The sequence below is a fragment of the Dunckerocampus dactyliophorus genome, chromosome 8 (assembly GCF_027744805.1).
Source record: "Dunckerocampus dactyliophorus isolate RoL2022-P2 chromosome 8, RoL_Ddac_1.1, whole genome shotgun sequence".
Classification (NCBI taxonomy): Eukaryota; Metazoa; Chordata; class Actinopteri; order Syngnathiformes; family Syngnathidae; genus Dunckerocampus; species Dunckerocampus dactyliophorus.
Genome location: NC_072826.1, coordinates 551057 through 575574, shown reverse-complemented (window position 1 = coordinate 575574; position 24518 = coordinate 551057). Strand labels below are relative to the sequence as shown.

The 24518-nt window shown below is 42.8% G+C and overlaps 1 protein-coding gene across 10 annotated transcripts in view; it reads left to right on the top strand.

The window, feature by feature from the left end:
• The window catches only part of foxp1b (forkhead box P1b), a 205417-nt gene that overhangs the window by 40136 nt on the left and 140763 nt on the right, over nucleotides 1-24518 (top strand). For 9 of the 10 annotated variants that reach the window (XM_054785295.1, XM_054785291.1, XM_054785289.1 and 6 more), the window contains one exon: nucleotides 21082-21121. The exons of the other annotated variant lie outside the window; for it this stretch is intronic. The gene's annotated coding sequence lies outside the window, so the exon portion shown is untranslated. The remainder of the gene's footprint in view (nucleotides 1-21081; nucleotides 21122-24518) is intronic. 10 annotated transcript variants of the gene reach the window in all.

Sequence of the window (24518 nt, the reverse complement as noted above, 5' to 3'; positions counted from 1 at the left end):
AGTTGTTTTATGCCATAAAAGCAGCCACTAGATGGCAGAAGTGCATTTGATCAGAGCTCGGCAGTGACCTTGTAAATAGAAAAACATCACACGACAGGAAGGAGGAGTGCAGCATGCAGAAGGTTACGCCTTGTAGGGACATTTTAACGCTTGCACATGCATGCGAAACATGCATGTGAAAACTGAAAATAGTTCATGGTGTTATAAATGTAACTAAATTATTTTGATGCAAAAAAAGCCCTTTTTGTGATGTTTAGATATTTCAGCTGTCACAAAAGCAAAAAAAAAAATTGTGTCAAAGTGAAAGTTATGCTTGAAATGTATCTTTTCCCAAAAAGCTGCTTTTCTCCCTTTTTTAGTTGGGAACTGATGTTTTCCTGAAACTCACCTGTGTTCTACTGCTGATTACTAAAGAACAGAAAAAGGTAGAAAGTAAGTGTTTTTTTTTCTGATGAAAGAGGGAGTCTAATCTTTCTGTTGGTAGGTTTATACAGCCACAGAACACAATGTTGTGTGTGCCTTGAAGGATCCGTCTAAAATGGCCGCTACTGACGGGGTTGTCTTTTGAAAAATGGTTGAGCTTGAATGAGCTAAGGGTAAATATTGTATTGGAACGTTTACCCGGATGTTGTAAGGATGATGAGGAGGTGGCCTGTCGGCCGAACCACGCCACAACAACATCAGCAAACTCGACTGTCTGGGCGAGCGTGTGCGCGCACAGAACACAAATGAAGTATTGCAGCACGCACAAAGAAGAGAAACAAAAAGGTTGAGTAAATGTAAGCAGAATGATCCTGGCTGTGGGTCACTTGAAAAGGCATTTAAATAGACAGGCAAAACTCATTGGAAACTTCTGTAGTTCATATGCATGGCTTTGGTGAACAAAAATCATTGATTTCCTCTTCTTCAAGTTGGCCTTATTTAATTACGTAAATAACGAGCATGTGTGTGGGTGTTTTCCAGGGGAAACGTAGCATCAGTGTTCCTCTTAAGTTTTTGCACAATGCTTTGAAAACGTTCGCAGCATACAAGCGGTCCACTAACTGTTGATATCCCGACTACCTTGGCAGCCCAAGTGCTAATGAAAGTTGACAGGAAGGACTGTGGGTACAGAACGCAGCCTCTGCAGCTAGTCGGGACCGGAGAATAGGAAGCTGTGTGTTCTTTGGCTTCGCGTCGCAAAGCAAATTAAAGCTCATATCTGCCAACTTCTTTGCCTCCCTGCACTTTCCTGTTTGGACTTGAAAGGTGAGCGGGAGCCAAAGCAGTGACAGTTGACGGAAGCTTTGCAGAGGAGAGTATTTATTTACCGTGAGGCGCAGCGATGCTTGTTCAGGATGCGGTTTTCATGCAGGATGCGACTCACCTCCCTCCCCTGAAAAAAAACACACAAGAATACACCTAGTCTTATCTTTCTAGTGTTCACCTTTACACTAGAATGCCCAGGTTTGATCATTTCTGGGAAGTGGGGAGGAGGTGGGTGATGAAGGGGCCACCCTGTGTTGTGTAACTTTCAGGGTCTGGACGCAGACGCAGCGCTCGTTCACACGGCCTTCCTGCTTGGAACAGAAAGTGGCAGCGAGTGTGCCACCGCAACTCCCAAAGAAAAATAAATGATGAATAAATTGGTAAAATAATGCACATTGAAGAAGTGTGACATTTTCGTACACGTGCATGGAAGTGCGCGTTGGCTAGGATTGCTTCTTGGAATGACTGAGCAAGCAATAAAAGCAGTCGCTGTCATACGATGACTTTAAATCATCACCCTGCAATACATTACTAGCATGGAGGATTGGTTTGTTTCCCCAGTAGTGCAAACGACATTATAGCGTGCAGTGAAACCTCGGTTAACGTCATTAACCCGTTCCAAGTCAGACAAAACCCGAGACGCGCGCTAAGCGAATCGGCTTTTCCTACAAGAAAGAATGCAAGTCCAGTTCATCAAATTTCAAACACCCAAAAATGTTAACACAGGGGTGTCCAAATTGTGCCCCGGGGGCCATTTGCAGACGGCGGCTCACTTTTCATTGGCGCGTGGCACATTGTAGAAATAAAACCAAAACAAGAAAACCACAGCAAAAATGGAGAAAAAGAGCAAAAAGGGACATTGTAAAGAGAAAGCTGACAAGTTGATACTAATAACACAGCTTTGTCTTTAAATACATAAATTACATGTTTTTTTGGGCTTTTTTTACAACATTTTAAAAATAAATACAAATGTAAAAAATATTTAAAGTAATATGTAAAAATTTGGTATCTCCGATAATATCGTCCCACCACTATTATCGGCCCGATATTGGCATAAAAATATAATATCGGTTGACGTCGTTACAGGTTTTTCACTATAATGAAAACCGATGATTAAAAAAGTGCTGTATAGACCTGTGGGCTCCCGTACGTGCCGTCATCGAGGCATCCCGTGGCGGCAATACGTGGACATACTTCAAGTCCCATGTTATTCTCCGCAGTGAGAACTGGGCTTTGGTGTGTTAAAAGCACGGGCGTGGGTGGCGGCCCAGAGAGCATGCACGTTGATGTTAGGGTTCGGGTTAGAGTTAACCCACACACCGGAAATCTAAGGTTTTTGTGTGAATTTTTGCCATAAACCAAAAAATACGCTAACCAGGTCGTACTCTAAGTGAGGTTCCACGGTCAAGTGCCATTTTAGACACATTCTACACCTCGGACGCCTCCCAGCCATCAAAAGAAATATGGCCATCCTTTCAGCGATCCAAGCAGCTCAGCTTGGTGAAAAGATCATCTATGCTGATCCCTGCTCCATTGCTGTCATGTTTGCAGGTTTTATGATGAGCCTTACGGCTTCTTCTATGTGGACAGAGCCGTTTCAACTCGAGAGAACCCGCCACATAAAAAGGCACATCTGTTAAAGGCTGAATTGTAAAACAGGCCCACGTGTCCAGGCAGCATTGAGTCAATAATACACCCCGCCCTGCTTGGATCTCACGTCGCAGCAAAGGCAGCAATCAGTTTCATCATAACTCACTTTTTTCAGATCTTAACTTTCAAATACAGTAGACGCCCCTACAACGTAAATAATCCGTTCTGAGAACCTTTATGTTATAGGGTTTTTACGTTATACGAAGCGTAAAATACATGTAAATAGCCTAATCTGTTCCAAGATCTTCCCAAACTCACCCCTTTGGCCCTTCAAAATATTCAAAGTCCACCAAATATGGTGGGAAAATATAAGAAAACGTTAGCATAAACATAGTAGAGTAACATTCCAATATAAAATACGGTAATGAATAAGATTACTGTAAATGAATAAAACTGAAAAACAAAAACAATCCTATTGTTCACGAGATGTCTTGATCAGGAGCGCAAGTGGAGGCAGGAAGGAGGAGGAGGAGGAGGACTAGCCTGAGTCGAAACGCGACTCAAAGAGTCTAAGCGTCATCTGGTCTCACAGACAAACGCACACGCACTACACGATAATGCTGTGTGCAAAATGTTAATTTGTAACTTAACTTAATTGTTTAAGTTAGTTTCAGGGGGACTACGAAGAGGAAGGAGGTTGAAGGGAGAAGCCTGTCTCTCACACAAACTCACGTACGTGCTGGATAAGTCAGCCAATGAGATGAGAGTGTAGGCGGTGCCCTGATAATCAGCCAATGAGATGAGAGCGGAGGCGGTGCCCTGAAAATCAGCCAATGAGAGCGTGATGTGTCAGAAGGCGTCACCAAGTGTTAGTCTGAACTTGCAGCGACTTGCTGCATTAATAAAGTTGATTGGAAAAAAAAAAAAGACTTGCACTGACTTGACGCTTTACGTTATATGGAATTTCTTCTGTAATACGAAGCAAAAACTTTACCTAAATTCCACTGAACATAAAGAATTTATGTAAAAGGAGGTTTATGTTATGCGAGGTACTACTGTAGTCTGACGTTGCCATAACATTGAGCAGCGCTTTGACTTCAAGGTAACATATGAACAGGATTAGCACACTGATAGCAGGGTGTACAGGTAAACATGTAAACGCGTATCTATTTCCTCCTAAATCATTGAAATGTGTTTGCCTTCTTTCCTTGTTTGCTCTTTTCTTGAAATGCGTACACAACTATTTAGTGACCGACCAAATGTATCCTTGCCAAGTGGCATATCGACATATATGACCACTTCGACTCATGGATCAACTTAGCAGATATTCTTTTCATAAAATGCTCACCATAGCCTGTCGGAGTATTTATTTGGACTTTTTATTGTATATCAGGAGGATCCTCCAATTGAGGGTGTGTAGTACAGGATGGAAAGGGACCTTGTTGTCTAACACAAGTAAATCTTGCCATTTTGCATGTACGAGTCATGTAAAAACGTACTTCCTGTGGTTTGTTGTGGAGCGATGTCGTGCTTGTGTGCGCTGCAATTTCCACAAAACATGAACACACTGAAAACGTGCAGTTTGACAATTCGACGGAGATTCTAACTCGCATCTTTCACATCTGCTGACTGTGTGGCCAACATGCTAACTGCTGCTAATCAGCAGCTTTCATTTGAATATGTAATATTCAACATATCAAGTCATTACCTTCCATTGTAAAGCAGCCTAAAAAAACAGGAGTGAAGGATATCGATTTAGTTAACATTATACATTTATCCTAAAATCATTCTTTTCCAGGACCACTGCTGGTTTTAATCATGCACTTGTGAGCATTTTATTTTGACTTACCATAAGTCCTATAAAAGTCATCTTTTAAAATGTAAAAGGCCTCATTCTGTGGAGTTATCCGTTATTTATCAACTCATTCAATCTCAGCCATTTTTCAAAAGACAGCCCCCCCAGTAGCGACCATTTTAGACATTTTTTACTGAGCTTTCAAGGCACAGAATATTGTGTTCTACGGCTATACACACATGGAACCTACCAAGAGAACGATTAGACTGTCGTCTTTCGTCTTTCGAGTTCTTTAGTAATCAGCAGTAGAACATACAGGTAGTACGTTTCAGGTAAATATCAGTTCCCAACTAGAAATGGGAGAAAAACAGCCTTTTGTGAAATGATACATGTCAAGCATAACTTGAAAAAAAAGGTTGTTTTACATCAAAATAACAATTTATTTGCAAATACAACACCATTTCACATTTGGAACTGAACTCTGTGTGTGCACTTCTAGCACCTTGCGGCCGTTTTTGTGGCTTCAAATTGCATTAGTGGAGAGTTGCGTCATCCCCTCTTTTTGCCTCTCGTGCCAAAAAACGTAAAAGTCGTTGCTGGGAATGGGCGTTGGGGTTTAGAGAAACGTAGAACTACGTCTTTGGTATTGCACGAGTTCATGGTGGAGTAAAACAGTCTCTACTGATTTCAATGTGGAAGCGGGGGTCATTTATCAGATTTTTCTTGTGACTTGCTTGGCCTGAGCAATGACTCACTTGACTTGCTTGAGATTTGAAGGTTAGGACTTGCTCGTGACTTGAGGGACTTACTCCCACTTCTTTGGTGGCCTAAGCCTTTTACACAATCGTGTGTATGTACGGTCTACATTTGTAATATTTTTCATTTTTAATTTCAAAATAATGACTTGATCATCTTTAATAATAATAATAATAATAATAATAATAATAATAATGATACAATATCCTTCAAAATTGTCCTGACCAACAACCAGGCTGTAAAAGAGACTTGCAACCTTCATGTCCATACAAACGTCCTGCCTGGTGACTTTTTTTCATGACATTTTTCTTTGAATCTGGTTTTGTTTTGTGCTCTTTGCAGTGAAGGAAGCAGCACAGTGTTGTGGTACCATAGCCTTATCTGTGTATGAGGTCTCTGCTATAATGGGCTTTATTGATCTAAACAACATCAGGGGTTGTGGTCATGTTCTTCAGGCTGAGATAACTTCTGAGTAATTCCACTCCCAACAATGTATTAGCCTTTTATTGGTCCAAATAACGTTGCCTTTTAGACAGTAATGCACCAGTAAGTCACAGAAGCTCTTCGTGTCACTAGGATCTTAGTAAAGCATATCCTTTAGGCGTCTTGCTGTGGGGAAAGTGTTTCAATAAAAGGTTGAAAGGAATGCTGGGGAATTTCACGTCAATGTAAATTATATTATGATATGTCACATAATTAACCTGGCTGATGTGCCAGCACCGCGGCGTTTGAAAAGTGCCAAAGTTTTGCAGGAGACTTCCGTGGCATCACACCGGTTGCTCGGAACGTGTGCCCGACTGCAGTGCACCTTGCTGGGCCACGCCTGGTGGCTGCTCCCGCTCTATAGTCTGGTTCTCCTGGTAGTAGTGACGTGTTAGTAGTTATGTCATATTTAAAACTCATTTTGGCCGCTTGTACCCACGATCTTGTCCAATCGGTCACTACCCAAAGCTAATGCCCATAGGTGAGGGTAGGAACGTAGATCGAATGGTAAATTCTTCACCGCAACGGACCGATGCAGAGTCTGCATCGCTCCAGACGCCGCACCAATTCACCTGTCGATCTTGCGTTACATCCTTCCTTCACTTGTTACTCAAGACCCTGAGATACTTAAACTCCTCCACTTGGGGCAGCCCCCACATGTTAATATTAATCATGAGCAACGCGAACGGGCCAGGATGCCCAATTTATCAGAAAGTGGTAGCAACATAAAAGGCAACAGGTTAGAGTCGGACCTTCTGGAACGGATGAATGACGCTAACCAAGGTTCTACTGTATTATCATTCCGTCTTGGAAAAATAACCCTTCAAATGAATCAAATCAATAAGACAATCAAGACAATGCTGAGTGTATTTCAACTTCTACCTTCAGGCAAATTATTTACCTTCACTTTGAAGTCTTAATATTCATAGCAGATGTATGAATGTTCAAAAAAATATGAGCCGCAAATAAAAAAGCATAAGTAGAAGTGTTGCTGTTGGTGCAAACAAGAATGTGTGATGAGGGATTGCACAGGTATTTTCTTGTGTTCAACAAAGCAGGCACCTGATGGCAGACCATGTGTGCAGTTTGTCTTCATCCTAGGAACCGGATACATTTAGCATAAAGTGCAATTATTATACAGCATTTTGATATTGTGCTTCTTGGCTGTGTTTATTTTCTTCAAGGACATCGTCTTTGTACGTAGTATCCATATGAAGTCACATAATCTGTATCTATCTAGAAATACTGTATATTTTCAAAGGTAGAGCTTTTTTTATTGAAACTTTATTTTGGTAACCAATTATGTAGTTATGTAATTATCGCTTTGTATTATATTTGATAACAACTATTTCATCAACTCATTCAATATCAAAGACATATTTATACTTCTTAAATTTTTTGGGGGTGATTATGGGACTGCAGGCTAAAAGAAGTCACAGTCACTGCAGTTTGAAGCCATAAAAACGGCCACAAGGTGGCAGAAGTGCATTTGATAAGAGCTCAGCATGGATCTTTTATATGTAAAAACACACTCGGCAGTAAGGAGGATGTGGAAGAGCATGGAGGAGTGTAGCGTACGGTGGGTTACGCATTGTAGGGAAACACACACAGTTTAGTTCCAAATGTGAAAATTGTCAATAATTCATGGTGTTACATTAGCAAATAAATTGTTATTTTGATGCAAAACAACTGTTGTTTGTATTCTTTATGTTGTGGTACAGTTGTTTAGATATTTGAGCAGCCACAAAAGCAAGCAATTAGCGTCAAAGTGAAAGTTGTGTACCCTTACCCGAGCGTCCAGTGAGGCGTACAGTCAAGGGTGGGATAGACTGAGGCTGATGGATAACTGCAAGAGTTTTGGACTAAACGACCCTGTGATATTGGATTCGAGGACTGTTCCCGTAAGGGACTATTCTGGTGAAAGGCACGGTCGAGAGGAGCATTGTTGCACGGCGCAAAGAGCAAGGCCAACATGAGACAACAGTGAGCACAGGAAGCGAGACTCACCCGGAGACAAGAAGCGAGAGGGGAACCAAAGCAACTTGGCGACCCCGAGCATCAAGCTGTGGCTGAACGCAAAGACCTTCAGCTGATACGAGACCTCTGTCTCTTCTGGTTGTTGATGAGCAACAAGCCCAGGAGAAGAGAGGCGCAGTGGAAGACTCGGCGTCGAGTAACTAGCGAGCCGCCATCCCTCAGACTCAAGCCGGAATGAGAAGCCTTCAACTCACCTCCAACTACAGGAACCAGCGAAGGTGACGCAAGAGTGTACCTTGTTGGATATATCACCGCATTGGACGCATGGAAGCGGCCAATGACATACCAGTGAAAGGAGGCAAAGTATCTGATAGCACCCGAAGATTCTGAAGTACATGTTCTGCTGCAGATGCCTGATTCAGGGCGGCGTGGCGCCTGGTTCCAAGTCCGTAGATCAGATCACCGAGGTCACGGTGATGGTGGTGGATATTTTCTGTTCTGTATCTTTTCACAAAAAGCTCTTTTCTCCCTTTTTTTGTTGAAAACTGATATTTTCCTGAAACACAGGCGTATGTTCTACCACTAAAGAACGGAAAAAGGTGGTGAAACCCTTTTCTTCTAATGAAAGATGATAGTCTAAACTTTCCATGTTTATGTTGCTGTGCTCTCCCAAGCAATTCGTACTATCTGTCAAACATTTCTAACATTTCCTGAAATGTTGGCTTTTCAATTGTATTGAAAGGTTGCTTTTCTTTTGCAATGTAGCTAACAACACTGTATGTGAGCGCACACCATTTTGCGCTGTTTCGGTTTATATATTCACTTTGCCGGTCAAACGCCTCAGTAAGCGTCGACTGTCGGGACGAAGGCTCTGCTGCACATCCACATTGGAGCTGTGGCATCCGGCTTTGAAACTGTCGCTTTTGAATGTTTGCTCGCTAACTGACAGGAGGGTTGACTCTGTTCATTCCACTATAGAAGCAATGCACACAGACGCATGCAGAGTGAACCCTCTTGTCATCCAGGCTGTGTGGTACAGCGAGACGAGGGAAAGGAACAGGCGTATGTGTGCATGTCAGTTTATCAAGGCCATCAAAATTATCAACTTTTTTTCTTAATCGTTCGATTCATCGGTTATGAAAGCATTATCGTTACAGGCCTAGTGAAGAGAGTCCGCCGCAATTGAGCGTTCCGCTGGGGAAACACCTCCCCAGCTTTCCTTCTCTTCGTGATGGCAGCATTTCATTCACATTACGTCAGCTTCTGTGGACGTTTAACAGTAGACTCCGTTTTTATGGGCCAATTTTGCAATTACGATAACGCGGAAATCACAGTGCCTTATTAATCGGGGGCCCATATTTGTTCATTGTGTGAAGGATTTTCGGTATGTGACTTGCGATTGACATGTTGCCTCTCGCCTGAAGTCACCTGGGGTAGGCTCCAGCATACCCGCGCCCCCATTAAGGTATAGAACATGGATGGATGGTAATCTGCTTCAAGAGATTTCCATATTTACTTTCAGTATATTCTCTGCGTACCTGCGTGCCTGCGTACTGAAAGGTACTTTTATGCGTATTTTCAGTGCCGTCACCTTGTGATCTTTGCTGATGGGTCCCGTGTTTTTTTTTTTTTCTCTTCTTTCGATGGTTTTGCTGCTTATGACTGATTGTAATTGTTTGTCAGTGAGATAATGAGTCATTTCCTCGTTCCATTTGACGTTACACTTGAAGGAGGGGAGGCGTCCTGTCAACAAAATAAAGTGGTGTCATTTGTCATCGGTAAAATTAGTTTTTCTACACGATGGCTGTGTGTGTGTGTGTGTGTGTGTGTGTGTGTGTGTGTGTGTGTGTATATATATATATATATATATATATATATATATACATATATATATATATATATATATATATATATATATATATATATTAGTGTGTGTCAGTTTCACATTGATTGAATAATAGAAGATGAATCTCTGATTGAAGATGTGTTTTTGTATTCGTTTACTGCAAATGTAGTGTGGGGTGATTATGGATGAGGCAGTTGCTCCGCGTGTAACTTTTGATTTGTATGGTTTCTTTTTAGCCGTTTGAGTCATTATTATTGAAACTTCCAGTGACCAATTTGACTGGAAAATGGCCATCACAGAATTCTAGTGGGCACGCCGCTATGGAGTTACAGGGTTCTTCACAAAGCTCTTAAAGATTGTTTAGAGTCCAACCGGGTCCTACCCTGTTTAGTTGTGTTCTTTGCTGACATGTAGAAATCTTTTAACTGTTTTTCCGCAAAAGACAGAAGTGAAATTACTGAGTTTAGTAATCATTTATTCTTGTGCTTGGAGGGAGTCATCGCTTCCGTAAAGTCCCCGTTCAAGTCAAGTGGACTTTTATTTTTCTTCCTTTTACTAATTAGCTACATATAAGGTGTACGTTGACCGTGTAATGTTGGTCCTTACAGTAGCACCAGATGTAGTTTTTACATTTTTTATAAACACTAAACCCTTTTTCAGCACACCATGCTAAAATGTTATTTGTGGTATATTCCTCTATTTCATAAATACATGAGGCATATACATGAACTACAGTAATGACTGCAAATTGGTGGGCGTGCCTTCTAGACCAGTTACATAACGTGGGGTTGGTCTATCCATATCCACCTGGACTGTATTGATTGTTGCAATGACAGTTTATACTTTTCCCATTGGTCGCATTAATATGCTAAATATGGTCACAGGTTTTGTATTTTTCTACCGGGGAGACCATCACTTACATTTTTTTCTTCCAAGGACAAATGGTGCTGGAGAAGGCAAATCTTGTGTGGCGTCCCTGAGCTCCAGCCGAGCAGCCGATCCTTGTTCAGTGCCAGCTGTTCTCTCGCATACACCAGGCTGGGCTGAAATTCTCTTAATATAATTCGGAGAGCTCTGGAGAATAGTGCAAAACAAGCGTGCCAGTGAGGGGAATGTTGAATTTTTTATCAGTGGGCCTCAACACGCCGGGCTAGTGGGCAGCTTTCTCATTCATGAGCAGATGTTCAGTGCAGTTACACTCCACAGTTAACGTGAACTTGCTGGCCTCTCTGCCATTGGCTGCAAGGACGTTGGCAGTGACCTGGCATCTGAGAATTCCTCCCAGTAAAAGGAACAGGTCTGGAAATCATGTGCCTTTTTTAGCCACATCTTAGCCCAGGAGCTGTGTCCCGGACAGCCTATCGGTCTTCCATTTGACAGTGATTAAATGCTTGCCTCTGTTTGCTAGGGAATAGTAGCCAGTTGCACACATTTCTGTTGAATTGTAATGGCAATTAAAGCTCGACCCAATAAAAAAAGTATAAATATTGAAATATTCATAAATATTGTACATTCTGGAGGGGTATTTCTCTACTGTATAAGTCAAATAGGCACCTTGATGAGAAGAGTAGCTAGACATTGTTTGATAATTAGAATGAATATGCAATCAGACAAATCCAATTGTTCATCTGTTATCCGATCAATGGCGTGAGGAATGAGCCGTCGGGCTCGGCTTCCAATATTTTGGAGTGAAACAAACATGTCAGCAGTGTGGAATTTCTCTGGAATGTATAACACATATTCATCCTTGGAACTTGGGGCCGTGCATCGTGCTGCAACATGTGATGCTCGTGGATGAACGGGCCTCAGGGTCTCATCACGTTATCTCTGTGCATTCAAAATGCTATCGGTAACCTGTTTGTTTTCCAACATACGCCTTGCCCATGCCATAACCCCGCCGCAACCACGGGCGGCTCAATCAGCAAGACAGGTGCGTTCCGAGATCCTGTGCCATTCATCCACGAGCATCACCTCAGGTTGCAGCATGATAATGCACGGCCCCTTGTTGCAAGGATCTGTACACGATTGCTGGAAGCTGAGAACGACCCAGTTCTTCCATGGCCAGCAACGGACATGTCACCCATTGGGCGCGTGTGGGATGATCTGGATGGGCAAATGGTGGCCACACCAGATGCTGACAAAGTTTAGGCTGCCGCCCTTGGCCTTTTATTGTGGCCAACCTAAGGCACATCTGTGCAATAACCATGCTGTCTAATCAGGATTTGATGTCCCACACCTGTTAGGTGGATGGATGATGAACTATGGATGCTCACTAAAGCAATATTCCCGAGAGACGAAGAATGTGGGGTACACTCGTCCCTCGCCACTTCCTGGTCCGAACAGAGCTCCCTCTTTCTATCGTGGTTTTTCAAAAATGAATGAATAAATATTTGCTATGACTTGTTAGTTAAAAAACAAGTCATAAGTAGTATTTTGGGCACTAGGTGTCAGTGATGTTACATTGTAGAGACATCACCTTCACATGCATGAGGTCAGCCCTGGCATGTCCGACGTGACGGAGTGAAAACATGTTGTCCTCCCTTTCTGTGTGGAAGAGGTAGATTTTGGCCTTCTTCCTCACTATGGTCCAAACCCTGTCTTAAGTTTAGAATAAATACATTGGAGGCTAACTGGTTAGCTCGGCAGCAGGCTAATGCTTAAAGCGGTGACCATCTCGTGTGTCCCCGCAGCAATGTGTTGCACAATGTCGTGTAAACAAAGACTGGTAGGAGTGTTACTTTGTGTTTACAGGGCTCTAATAATGGTAAAAAGCAGGCTTTCTCGCCCTAAGTCAGCTGGGATAGGCTCCAGCATACCCCCGCGACCCTCATGAGGATAAGCAGCATAGAATACTTCATTCACTTATCACGGTTGGGTCTGGGTCTAATTAACCACGATAAACGAGGGATGACTGTACGTAGACAACGTTTTAGATCTCTGAATTCAGCTCTCGAAAAATGGGAGCAGAAACAAAAGTGCTGTTTATGTTTTTGTTGACTTTTTTACATAACAAATGTAAAATTTCTGTGCAAGATGTAACATGGCAGCTGATCTGTTCAGTTGCAAACGGTCATTTTTGGTTTCAAGTCAACAGAAGCGATGTACTTGTTTTGAGACGTTTTGTTGGACGCTTGTTAATTTCTTCCTCTTGTTTACTGCAGTTGGCAGCTAACAAATTGGCATAGTAGAACTACCCTCTGTTAAATGTTGGCAGCTTTCTAACTTTGACTTGTCTCGGAAATTGTAGGCCATATTCCCACAAATACGCTAGAAACATAAACAAACCGTCTACAGTGCTTGTACGACTTTGCAGCGCATGCAGGGCAGCGAAGAGGACGGTCAAAGAAACGGAGCACCTGTGAAAGGCAAGCAGCTTGGCTCAGCTCGGTCCTTAGATGAAACCAGCTGGTGCTGCGGTCTGCCTGGTGGATGTTGTCCTCTCCGCAGACTGCTGCTTCTGTGATCTGCGTGCACAAGCTGCTCAGCCCTTCTTTGATGTGACCATTTAGCTCTGTAACGCTTTCCTTCGAACTAACCACCGGGCTATTTGATGCACTGCGCCGTGCACAAGTTGGATTGTATGGGACATGGAACATACTCGGCACCCCGCCAAGTCGTCTGTGAACGCATGATTGAATGTCATCGCAAAGTGAAGTCGTACATACGGGACGTGTTGGAAATGACATGTCTCGTTTTCACTTTCTAATTGGTCATTTTGAGGTTGGATTTGTGAGGGCAAAACTAATTAGTGTTTCTAAAGTGCTTGATTGTTCTGGTTTCCCCTCCTGTCTCAGGTGCTCAGCAATCAAATGTGACAAATCATTTTCCAGTTACTCATACTCTAAACATCCCAACCTTAACTGTAATTCCTGCTCTTGTGACATTTAGTTTGGCAGCAAACAGTGGTTGCCCTGTTGCTTGCGTCTTTGTGACTCGTAGGAAGTTTGGAATTGTGTCGGTGAGACAAAACACAATGTGCTGTTTTTTTTTTTTTTTGAGGGCGCATTCTCTGCTTTGATTGGGAACGTCCTGCTGACAAGAGCAGCCTCGAAGGTTTACAGTAGCTTTGACACTGCTGTTACCTTTATTCAAAGTGCTCCAGCTGCAGCGAGCCCTCAGGAAGCACATCACAGACCCACATGGGCGGCCAGCGGCCACCAAGAGGAACACAAGCCCTGTTTGAGTTGGCAGGCTTTCTCCTGTCAGGGAAGTTCTGCTGCCTGTGCAGAAAGTCTAGTGGTGGTGGCTCTTGTGGGGTGGCACTGATTGCAGGGGCAGGATGGGCCTTTTCCACCTCTCCCTTCTTTCAGGAAACACATTTTGCCATTTTTTCTCCATCCGTGTTAGAAAATGAGGGAAGGAGTGAAGGACAAGGGGCCATGAGTCAGTAAAATGGAATGATCCAGCTTTAGTATGAAAGGTTCACACTAACGGTTTGAACGCCACAGTCTGATACCCTGGACAGAGTACAGTGGAACCTCGTTTTTTGCCGTTAACCTGTTCCAAAAGGTCAGACAAAAACTGTAACGTACAGAAACCCAATCAAATTTTCCCATAAGGAATCCTATAAATCAAATTCATTGGCCCCAGACACAAAAAATATGAGTTTTACTCACAGAAAACAGTGGGAAATACACACAAATGATGAATTAAATGGATAAATTAACATTTAACATGACTTTTACTTTGATTGCAGACATCCTGGTGAATAAACGGAGATGAGTAGAGGGTGTAAAGTAGATAGAAAAGCCACGCTGATGCAGTTTCACACACTGGGCCAGCTCGCTGCAGCCTGTTAAAGGCTTCCTGACGTGGTTCATCAACTTTGCCTGAGTATATTCTCTATTGCTTGGAATTATGCTCTACATTGTTCCATTTGTTAAAAGCAGGGCTGTCAAATGACTACAAAAAATGTTCAAATCAGATTAATCACAGTTTTAAAATGAATTAATCATGATTAATCACCATTAGCAACTGTCTGAACTATGCCCATTTTTACTGTTAATGAATGGAAAGATAAATGACAGGACAGGATGGTATGTATTTGTACGTATTAGCAGCTCCGAGTGAACTGAACATGTCAATCACGCTAAAAGATAACACACAGGTCTAAAAATCTATTTGTCGAACACTAGTCTCTTTAATCGTATCCGAACCTTTGAATCACACTTTAAAGTGTGCTATTGTGAGCAATGAGGGGTTGCGTTCAAAGACATCACGCAATTTAAGGTAAATTTACTTGTTTTCATTCAATTCAATTCATTTCATTGAATTGTACATCTGAATTAAGAGTTACAAAGTGAGTGCTGAGAATATCCACTTCATGTTTTTCTTTATCTTCCTGTTTATTTACGCACACACACACACACACACACACACACACACATGCACTATAAAGCCCTTTTGGGATGTCTTCTTGTAATGACAATGAAGAAGAAAGGACTAGACACGTGTGTGGCTTGGAGATGCGTACTTACAGTATACGGCAGTGATCCCCAACCCCCGGGCCCGGTACCGGGCCGTGGGTCATTTGGTACCAGGCCGCACAGAAAGAAAAAATAATTTCCATGATGTTTTATTTTGTAAAGTAGCCGGATTCTCTCTGTCTCACCTGACACATGTCCATTGTGGGTGTGCTAACTTTATCTCATGTCGCACAGATAGACTACTACTGTATTTTTAGCATTTTGCTTTCACCTCATATTTGGTGTCAAATGCTGATACTATGTAGGAATGCATGAAGGTAAGTGTGGATGACTTATTGAGTGCTAATGTGCACATGTCTCAAGTTCATTCATGCTAGCACTGCCTTTTACCACACACGTCAAACAGCCATGTCATCATCTCTCTGGAAATACGCCAGGCTTGAACTGGTGGTTGGTGGGGTCTGCATTCATTTTGTGATTTTAATGTGATGTTGTTCAGAGCAATGGAGAGTGTGGAAAAGAGGTGAAGAAGCGTGTACTGGCAGGATGGTACGGGTGGAGAAAAGTGTCAGGTGTGATGTGTGATAGAAGAGTTTCAGCTAAAATGAAAGGAAAGGTCTACAAAACTGTGGTGGTGTTTGGTCTAGAGACAGTGTCCATGAGGAAAAGACAGGAGACAGAGCTGGAGGTAGCAGAGATGAAGATGCCGAGGTTCTCTCTGGGAGTGACCAGGAAGGATAGGATCAGGAATGAGTACATCAGAGGGACAGCACATGTTAGAGGTTTTGGAGATAAAGTCAGAGAGGCCAGACTGAGATGGTTTGGACATGTCCAGAGGAGAGATAGGGAATATATAGGTAGAAGGATGCTGAGTTTGGAACTGCCAGGCAGGAGGCCTAGAGGAAGACCAAAGAGGAGGTTTATGGATGTAGTGAAAGAGGACATGAAGGTAGTTGGTGGTTGACATGAAGGTAGTTGGTGTGAGAGAAGAGGATGCAGAAGACAGGGTTAGATGGAGGCAAATGATTGGCTGTGGTGACCCCTGAAGGGAAAAGCCCAAAGGAGAAGAAGAATGTGATGTTGTTCATGTCTTAGTTTTACACAATACATCATAAATAAGATACATTAGATTGCTATAATGTTAATGTAATGTAAATTTGCTAATTTGTAGTTTTCGTAGACATCTGGATCTTGCAGCTCAGCCTCATTTCCGGGTGTGCTGCAATGAGGGTAATAACAAACGTGGAGGTGTACGAGACAGAGGATGTTTACTGTGATAATAGCGGAGATTTGAGAGATGTGTCAATAGTTTTCGAGGAGGAAGAAACATCTGGCAATGAAACGGGTAGAGAACTTGCAACCGTATCGTTCAGAAACCGACGATGAATCCTGCAGCACCTGCGACCCCTGGTGGGCACTCAGCTGGACCCCCTGCAGTTTGCTTATCGGCCTCGGATCGGAGTGGACAACGCAGTGATCTACCTGCTGCACAGATCACTGCTACACCTGGAGGACAGCGGGAGCGCTGTGAGGGTCATGTTTTTTACTTCTCCAGTGCCTTCAACACCATCCAGCCGGCACTACTCAGAGTGAAGATGGAGAGTGTGGGAGTAGACCAACACCTGACTGCATGGATTATAGACTACCTCACCAACAGACCACAGTATGTGAGGCTCCGTCACTGTGTGTCTGACATGGCACTCTGCAGCACAGGTGCCCCTCAGGGTACGGTGCTCTCCCCTTTCCTCTTCACCCTCTACACCTCGGACTTCACACACAACTCCACACAGTGTCACATCCAGAAGTTCTCCGATGACACAGCCATTCCACAGGAATGATCTGGAATACAGGACGGTCATCAGGGACTTTGTCAGCTGGAGTGAGCTTAACCAGCTGCAACTCAGCACCAGCAAGACAAAGGAGATGATCATTAACTTCCAGAGGAAAACATCTCACTTTACACCGGTGAACATCCAGGGAGCGGACATAGAGTTGGTAGACAGCTACAAATTCCTGGGTGTTCACCTCAACAACGAACTAGACTGGTCCATCAACACCCACGCCCTCTACAAGAAGGGCCAGAGTCGCCTCCACCTGCTGAGGAGACTGAGGTCCTTTGGTGTGTGCAGGACTCTTTTACGGACCTTCTATGACTCTGTGGTGGCCTCAGCCATCTTCTATGCTGTGGGCTGCTGGAGAGGGGGCAGCACGGACAGGAGCAGGACCAATAGGCTGATCAGGAGAGCGAGCTCTGTCCTGGACGGTCCTCTGGACTCCGTGGAGGAAGTGGGGGAGAGAAGGATGTTGGCTAAGCTGACATCCATCATGGACAACACCTCTCACCCGCTACATGACACTGTGGGTTCCCTTAGCAGCTCCTTCAGCAGCAGACTGTTACACCCACGGTGTAAGAAGGAGAGGTTCCGCAGGTCCTTCATACCGACCGCTGTCAGGCTCTACAACACCTGCACCACCTGAACCATGTTGTAGTCACTATGTATTCTTTACACTGTTCTCTTTACTTGTCTTGCTTGCTTGCTGCTGTAACAAGTAAATTTCCCCGCTGTGGGGTAAATAAAGTACATACATACATGAAACCAATTTCACGTGAATTTGTGGAATTGAATATGGTTATGAAAAAGCTCTATATAGTGGGTGCAATAAACATGCCTCTCGGCCTTTTTCACTCAGAACCTGCATGTTGTCAGTGGGCGTTGCAAAATGGTCCTTACTTTATAAAATGATCCTTCACTCATCCAGCCAGAGTCACACACACACACACACACACACACACACACACACACACACACACACACACACACACACACACACACACACACACACACACACAGCTGCACTAGCATGCTCTGCTAAACTAAGCTAACCCCACTAGCTTCCATTAATGCACCGTAACACAGGAGTTTCCAAGGTCTTTTGCTGCCGTTTCGACGTGTTTTGTAGTGTTTGTGATGAGATTCTGCTACGATTGAGCGTTTTCTTCTTCTTGCGAGTGGCACGAGTCGAGTGGCAACCAGCTTTGAGGCGCATTTCCCCTCTACCATATTGGGGTGAGGCCCAGAGTTCCGAACATCATACATCAACCGGATCGGCCCGATCTTGTGGTGGAAGCCGATATTATCCCATCTTCAAAATGCAGCGAATCAGCAGCCGATCCCAATCCTGAAGATCGGATTGGGACATCCCTAGTTAACAAGCAGCGTTTAGCTCCCTTAACGCCGCTGCACCAGTGGCGATACGCTATCGTGGCATGTGCTATGTACACACAGCGCTGGAACACATCATCAGTGAACTGTGCTTATTAGGAGAAAGGAAGGCGACAGATATGTCAGAAATAAACAACCCATTATCAAGATGGTTAAAGGATTCCCTGAATGGAGTCTGTCAGTTACGGTCAGTCGCCAACGCGTGGATGCTTTGTTTGGGCACTCAAGTAGTGTGTTGGTCGCTCTGTTTGGCCGTATGATAACCGAGAAAGGGTAGGAAAACCAAGACATCATTTGAACTAAATTTCCCTCAAAAACCGAACCCCTGACGTACCAAAACCAAGGTTACAGTCTACTCCAGATGGCTTTGATGTTGCTGGTGAATCTATAAGGAAATACTACATTTCCATGTAGTATTTGTTTCCCAAGCTGTTTTTCATTTCTATCAACACTGTAGTGACCTTGTCTTCACAAACCTGTAATTAACAAGTACATGAGCCAAGGTTAGGGAGGAGCAGTGTTTAAATGCAATTAGAGCAAAGCGCAAATTAATTTGGACTCGTTTACAGTTTTTTGGAATGTGCCATTATTTGTTTAATCAAGGGAGTTCCCACTGCTGTGTGTGTGTGTGTGTGTGTGTGTGTCAAGGCGCAGTCTGAATTGGGGATGCGGTGGTGTTGGTAATGGGAAAATCTATTTATTAAATCAGCTTTAATGAATAGTAATTTGAAAGTGACCTGTTTTGTGTCCCAGTGTTATTATTAGTCTCACAATTTACTCTGGTGCACAACCAACGTGTACACACACACTCTCACACACTGGGTCTAGGGACATACTACAGTGTTTCCCTTACAATCTGGGAATTGTGTGTGTGTGTGTGTGTGTGTGTTTGAGAGAAAGAGTGTTCTTTGCTGGTCCTGCTGGGAGGTTTGTGTGTCTCCTGGCAGCAGCAAAGCGTTTGAGACAAAGAACATAGAAATAACTTTAATGGATGACATTTCCTTCAGTGAGTTGCACCCAAATAAGCTTCATATTTCTGTGAGCAAAGCTCAGTTGTAGTCTAATCTATTGAAATATTCTGCTCCAACTGTTGTGATCTTGCTGTAGACTGGAAAGGTGCTTCACAGATGCCTTATTAACTCGTTCGAACGTTCGCTCCCAAACACGTATTTATGCAAGTGCACAACACAAGAGGGCAGAAATGCACTTGATTGGAGCTCGTCATGGATCTTTTCCACGTATTAAGGCGCTGCACAGCAAGGAGGAAGTGAAAGAGCGTAATGGAGTGTAGCATGCAGAAGAATTGTAAATAGTTCTTGGTGTTATATTTGTAAAGAGATAATTTTCATGTAAAACAACCCTTCTTGTGTTGTTTATGTTGCGGTATAGTTGTTTAGATATTTGAGCTTTTAGCGCTCCTTTTTTTGTTGGGAACTGATATTTTCCTGAAACTTACCGATGTTCTGCTGCCGATGCCTAAAGAACACAAAAAGGTAGAAACAAACATTTTTTTCTGATGAGAGATGAGAGTCTTATCTTTCTTGAGGTAGGTTCAGTGTTTATATAGCCATAGAACACAATATTCTGTGTGCCTTGGAAAATCCGTCAAAATTGTTTAAATTGGCTGCGACTGAAGGGGTTGAATTTAGAAAAAATGTCTGGCATTGAATGAGTTAATGACACCATTGCAGACCATGCATGCAACCCAAATGTTTCTATGGAATTGACCGCTCAGCAATAGCTTCTACCAGCATTTGCAATTTCAGGAAAGAATATACAGTTTTTGTACGCCCCAGTTTTTGTATGAAAATCTTTGCTAAAATGTTCCCACAGTTTCTGGACAATATTGCACGCTAGTCCGTTTCCCTGCGCCGCACCGTACCATGCAATAGACGTCCCAAACAAAGCAGCCTGTGCAAACTCGCTGTCCGTGCATTTCTTGTTGAGTGTGACTGCTAAATAACCCGCCTTGGGGCCTAGAAAAGTTGCTAGTGTCAGCACTTTGGTAAAGAAGGTGAGAAAACACTTGAACTCCATCTCGCCAGGAGGTACGGGAAGTTCATGTTCATCCATTTGTCGTTTACAATTACTTTACAATGTTTTCTGCAGGTCAAGCTGTAATAGTTCTCGACAAAATGTCTTTTTTGTTCATGTCAGGCTGTCTGTAACGGATTCATTGGATTCACATTATTTCCTATGGGAAAAATTGCCTCGTTTTTTGTACGTTGTGGTTTTCATTTGATCCTTTTGAAATGAATGAATAACGAAAACCAAGGTCCCTCTGTAGTTTGAAAAAGCTATCAAGTAAAAAACCTACTTTGGTATTGGATTCATTGTTTTTACATTTGAAAATGTAAATATTCTGTGATTTCAATCTCAAATGGAACTAGTTTTGGATTTCCTTAGTCATCCGTGAAAGCAGACCTGTTATGTTTGTGTTTGACGCAAGACAAGACATTCACACATCAACTTTGACTTTGGAAAACAACCATTCACTCTTTTCTGATATATATTTTTGATACAAATGACTGTTTGTGTTTGGTTCATACTGATTTGGTCCGAATCGATCAATCGAAACAACCTTCTAATTAATCGACTAAGAAAATAATCAGTAGTTACAGCGATAATTGCTACAGTGCTCGGCTATAAAGTTTGATATGCCTTTTTCGTTTCCACAAATGTTTGTTTTTTGTGTTTCTTCTGCTGTTCTTATGTGCTGCTCACCTGTCCAACCAGGAGACTCCTGTGGTAACGTCCTGTGGAGCCAGATATCAAGGTAAGTATTTCTTTAAGACCTTCTCTACTGTTTGACATTGAGTTGGCCTTGCTAGTACTGTAGTCCATCTACAGCTTTCAACAAAGTTATTTTCTTACTTCTGTAAAATGATGTCCTTAAATATGATAGTTTCGTTTTAAAGCACACGGTCTTTGTCGTGTAGAAATGCAATCGTTTCAAAACGGGTATCAGAGTTGAAGTTCTTGAAAGCGCAGACGTGCGCATGCGTCAGTACGTCACATTCCTTCTTGAAGGGCGTACCGTAGCTTGGTCAGTGTTCTACGGTGAGGTGTACATGACTCCTAGCCCAGCCAGAATACACGCTGACTCGATGAAAAATCCACTTTCAGGTAACACCGGGCAATTGACACACGTGCACTATGCAAATCACAGTGTCTTGCGGCATTACAGCTGGTACTTGTTTTACGGCATTCCGTGTTTCGTGTTTACAAATGCACTTTCATAAACTATTAATACCGTACAAAAAATAAAAATAAAGAGAAAACTAGTTGTCTGCATGCGGCCAGTAAAAAATGGCTGTTTTTTTTTCTTTTTGGTTGCTTTTTAACCTCCATTATGTCTCCCAAGTGTGAGGCTTACGCAGTTCTGGTGGAAGTGTGTCAAAGAAAAGGAAAGTGAAAAGTGAAGTGAAAATAGATGTAAAATGCTCGGTGGAGAAGTGGAGAAATCAACGTTGGCTGCATCCCCGGTCCAAGTGATTTATCATCACGGATAAAGCTGGTATTGTTCAACATGCTCCTATGAAATGGACAGTGACAACTAGACAGTGAAGCGGCCTCATTATTGAGACTTCCTCCTCCCAATAAGCCTGTCTCTCTGTCCTGCAAAGACAACCACAGTCTGTCTGTTTAATTCTTGGACGTAATCTTTATTCTTATTGCGTGTTGAATGTCTTTCATGTGTTGTGTACAGTGTGAGTGACTTAAGTGTTAATTTAGGTATGAAGCTGAATCCCAATTCCACCCCTTCGCGCTTCCCCTTCGTCTTACCCCTTAAAACCAAGGGCCAAGAAGAAGCCACTATAGGGGAGTTGCATCCCAACGTATGTGTTCTTACGTGCAAAAATGGGGAAAATCGTAAAAGGCACACACATTGCCTCACGAGTTTAAAAGTGCCTTGTGTACATTTCCCGGCCACGGCAGCGACTCCACCAGCTGTACACTCTGGTTCTCCCGACCTCCGTGGATGCACGGCGGCTGCTCACATAGCGTATCCGACATGAATGCACCGTACCGAGCCACGCCGGGCAGCTCTTCCCACTGTACACTCTGGTTCTCCCGGTCACGGTAGCCGTAGGAAGCCATTACGTCCATCTTGAAATCAAAGTGATGGCACACTTGCGACCCCTCTGATACTCTACTTCCACAAAACGTTTACCAGTGCAAAAACATTTGTCTGTAAGAAGGTGAAAGGCCATGGTATCGACAGAAAAGCAGTGGGATCACAGTCATGGTAAACATGATGAGACCACCCTTGTTTCTTCAGTTTTTGGATCCATTTTAATGCCTGGTGCAGCTGAAGGTACATTTATAATGATGATCACAAGTATAGCTCATTTGAGTTGAGTTTAGGAGCTGATATCTAGCAACTTCCACGGTTTTCTTGATCACCAAAATCACTTAAGTTCGTACATGCATCACTAAAGCATTGCACTGCCAAAAAATGTAACTCTTATGAGCTATTTTTGTTGTCATTGTTCTATTTGTCCAAACAAAGGAACCTTTAGTTGCATCAGGCTTCAAATGAGCAAGAAGCTGAAGAAACAAGGGCAGTCTAATATTTTTTTTCATCTCTGAACAAAGATGTGGCTTGGAATTTCAATGAAATTGACCTTTATTTTTCTGGTCAACCTTTGAATATTTTGTGTGTCTTCTCACAAAGTTCTTATTGTCTAGAACCAAATGACAATAAAATCTTTTTAATTCTATTTTTCAGTGTGTTTAATACATGGGGTTACTAGGAAAATCTCCAGCCGGTGAGTGCTTAGTAAATCCAGAGAATTTGTCATCCGTGTGCGTGCGTTCGCTCGCTGTCCCAGACGTCATTCCTCCTCGTGTGGCGTGCAAACACGTCCAAAACAAACAATGACCCTGCACAGACTCCGCAGTGCAAAACAATTTCAAAGGCAGCCGTGTGGTGTAAACACAAATGACTAACTTTCATGCCAGGAAGACTTAAAGACCTTAAACATAGTTTGTTTTACAGTTCCTGGTAACCTTGGAGAGATGATGTTTCTACTTGTCTTTCGCTCAGCGGTCATTGACTTCAGCGCTTTCGTAGGGCCGACTGCAAGAGAAGACCATGTTAGAATTGTGCTGTCGTCCAATCTTAGTTGAATGATTAAACCTAAGTAGACTATGGGTTTACTCGACTGATATGGATCATTCATTTATTATTGGATATCGATTATCCTATGAATCAGCAACTATTTTGGTATTCGATTAATTATTTTGGGATTTAAAAATGGAACTATTCTCTGATTTCAGCTTCTAAAACTGGACTATTTTTTTTAATTGCCTTACTCGTCCATGAAAACCGATATGCCGATATTGTCCAACTCTCAGCTTCCGATTCCGATATCAACAGATACGATATGTTCATTTTAGACATTTCTATTGGAGATGAATGAAGTATCTCTCTAGCCGTCCATTGTCATGAGGTTGTCGTAGCCACTTAGCTATTACTAAAGAATTGTTGCTTGTTGTTGAGTTGAGTGGAGAGTAACTCATTGGTGCCATCTACCTCGACTTGTGTGAATTGCATCTAAACATTTGGTGACCCTCGGCATGGGTAAAAATGTTGACTGACAGCAGTGACAAGACTGTGCCGGCGCCGCTACAAGCTAACGAGTTAACTAATGTTTGTGCTAAATGTGGCACACCCACGCCCGAGGTTTCAACATATCCAGCCCGGTTTTCAACTGCAAGGAATAACGCAGGACGTAAAGTATTTCCACGTATTGGCGCCACCGGATGCTTCGATGACAGCAAGTACGGAAGCCCATATGTCTATTTCAGTGTTTTTTTTATTATCGGTTTGCATTACAGTCAATATTACATTTTTATGCCAAAACAAGCTGATAATAATGGTGGGCCGATATTATCGGATATCCCTCGTTTTTATAGTTTAAAATCATAGTTTTACATGCAGAAAACACTTGAAAATGCATATAAACAATAAATGAAAGGGATAACTGAACATGTAACCTCACTTTTATTTTACTTTGATTGTCGACAGATGTGCCAGTGAGATCCACTCGGACACCACCTTCATGTTTTGCTATGAGTTATTTCTTTAACTTAATAGTGACCACCTTTACATGCAGTCAATAGTCGGGTTAAGGTCAATATTCCGCTTTCTGAAACATTCGGAATAA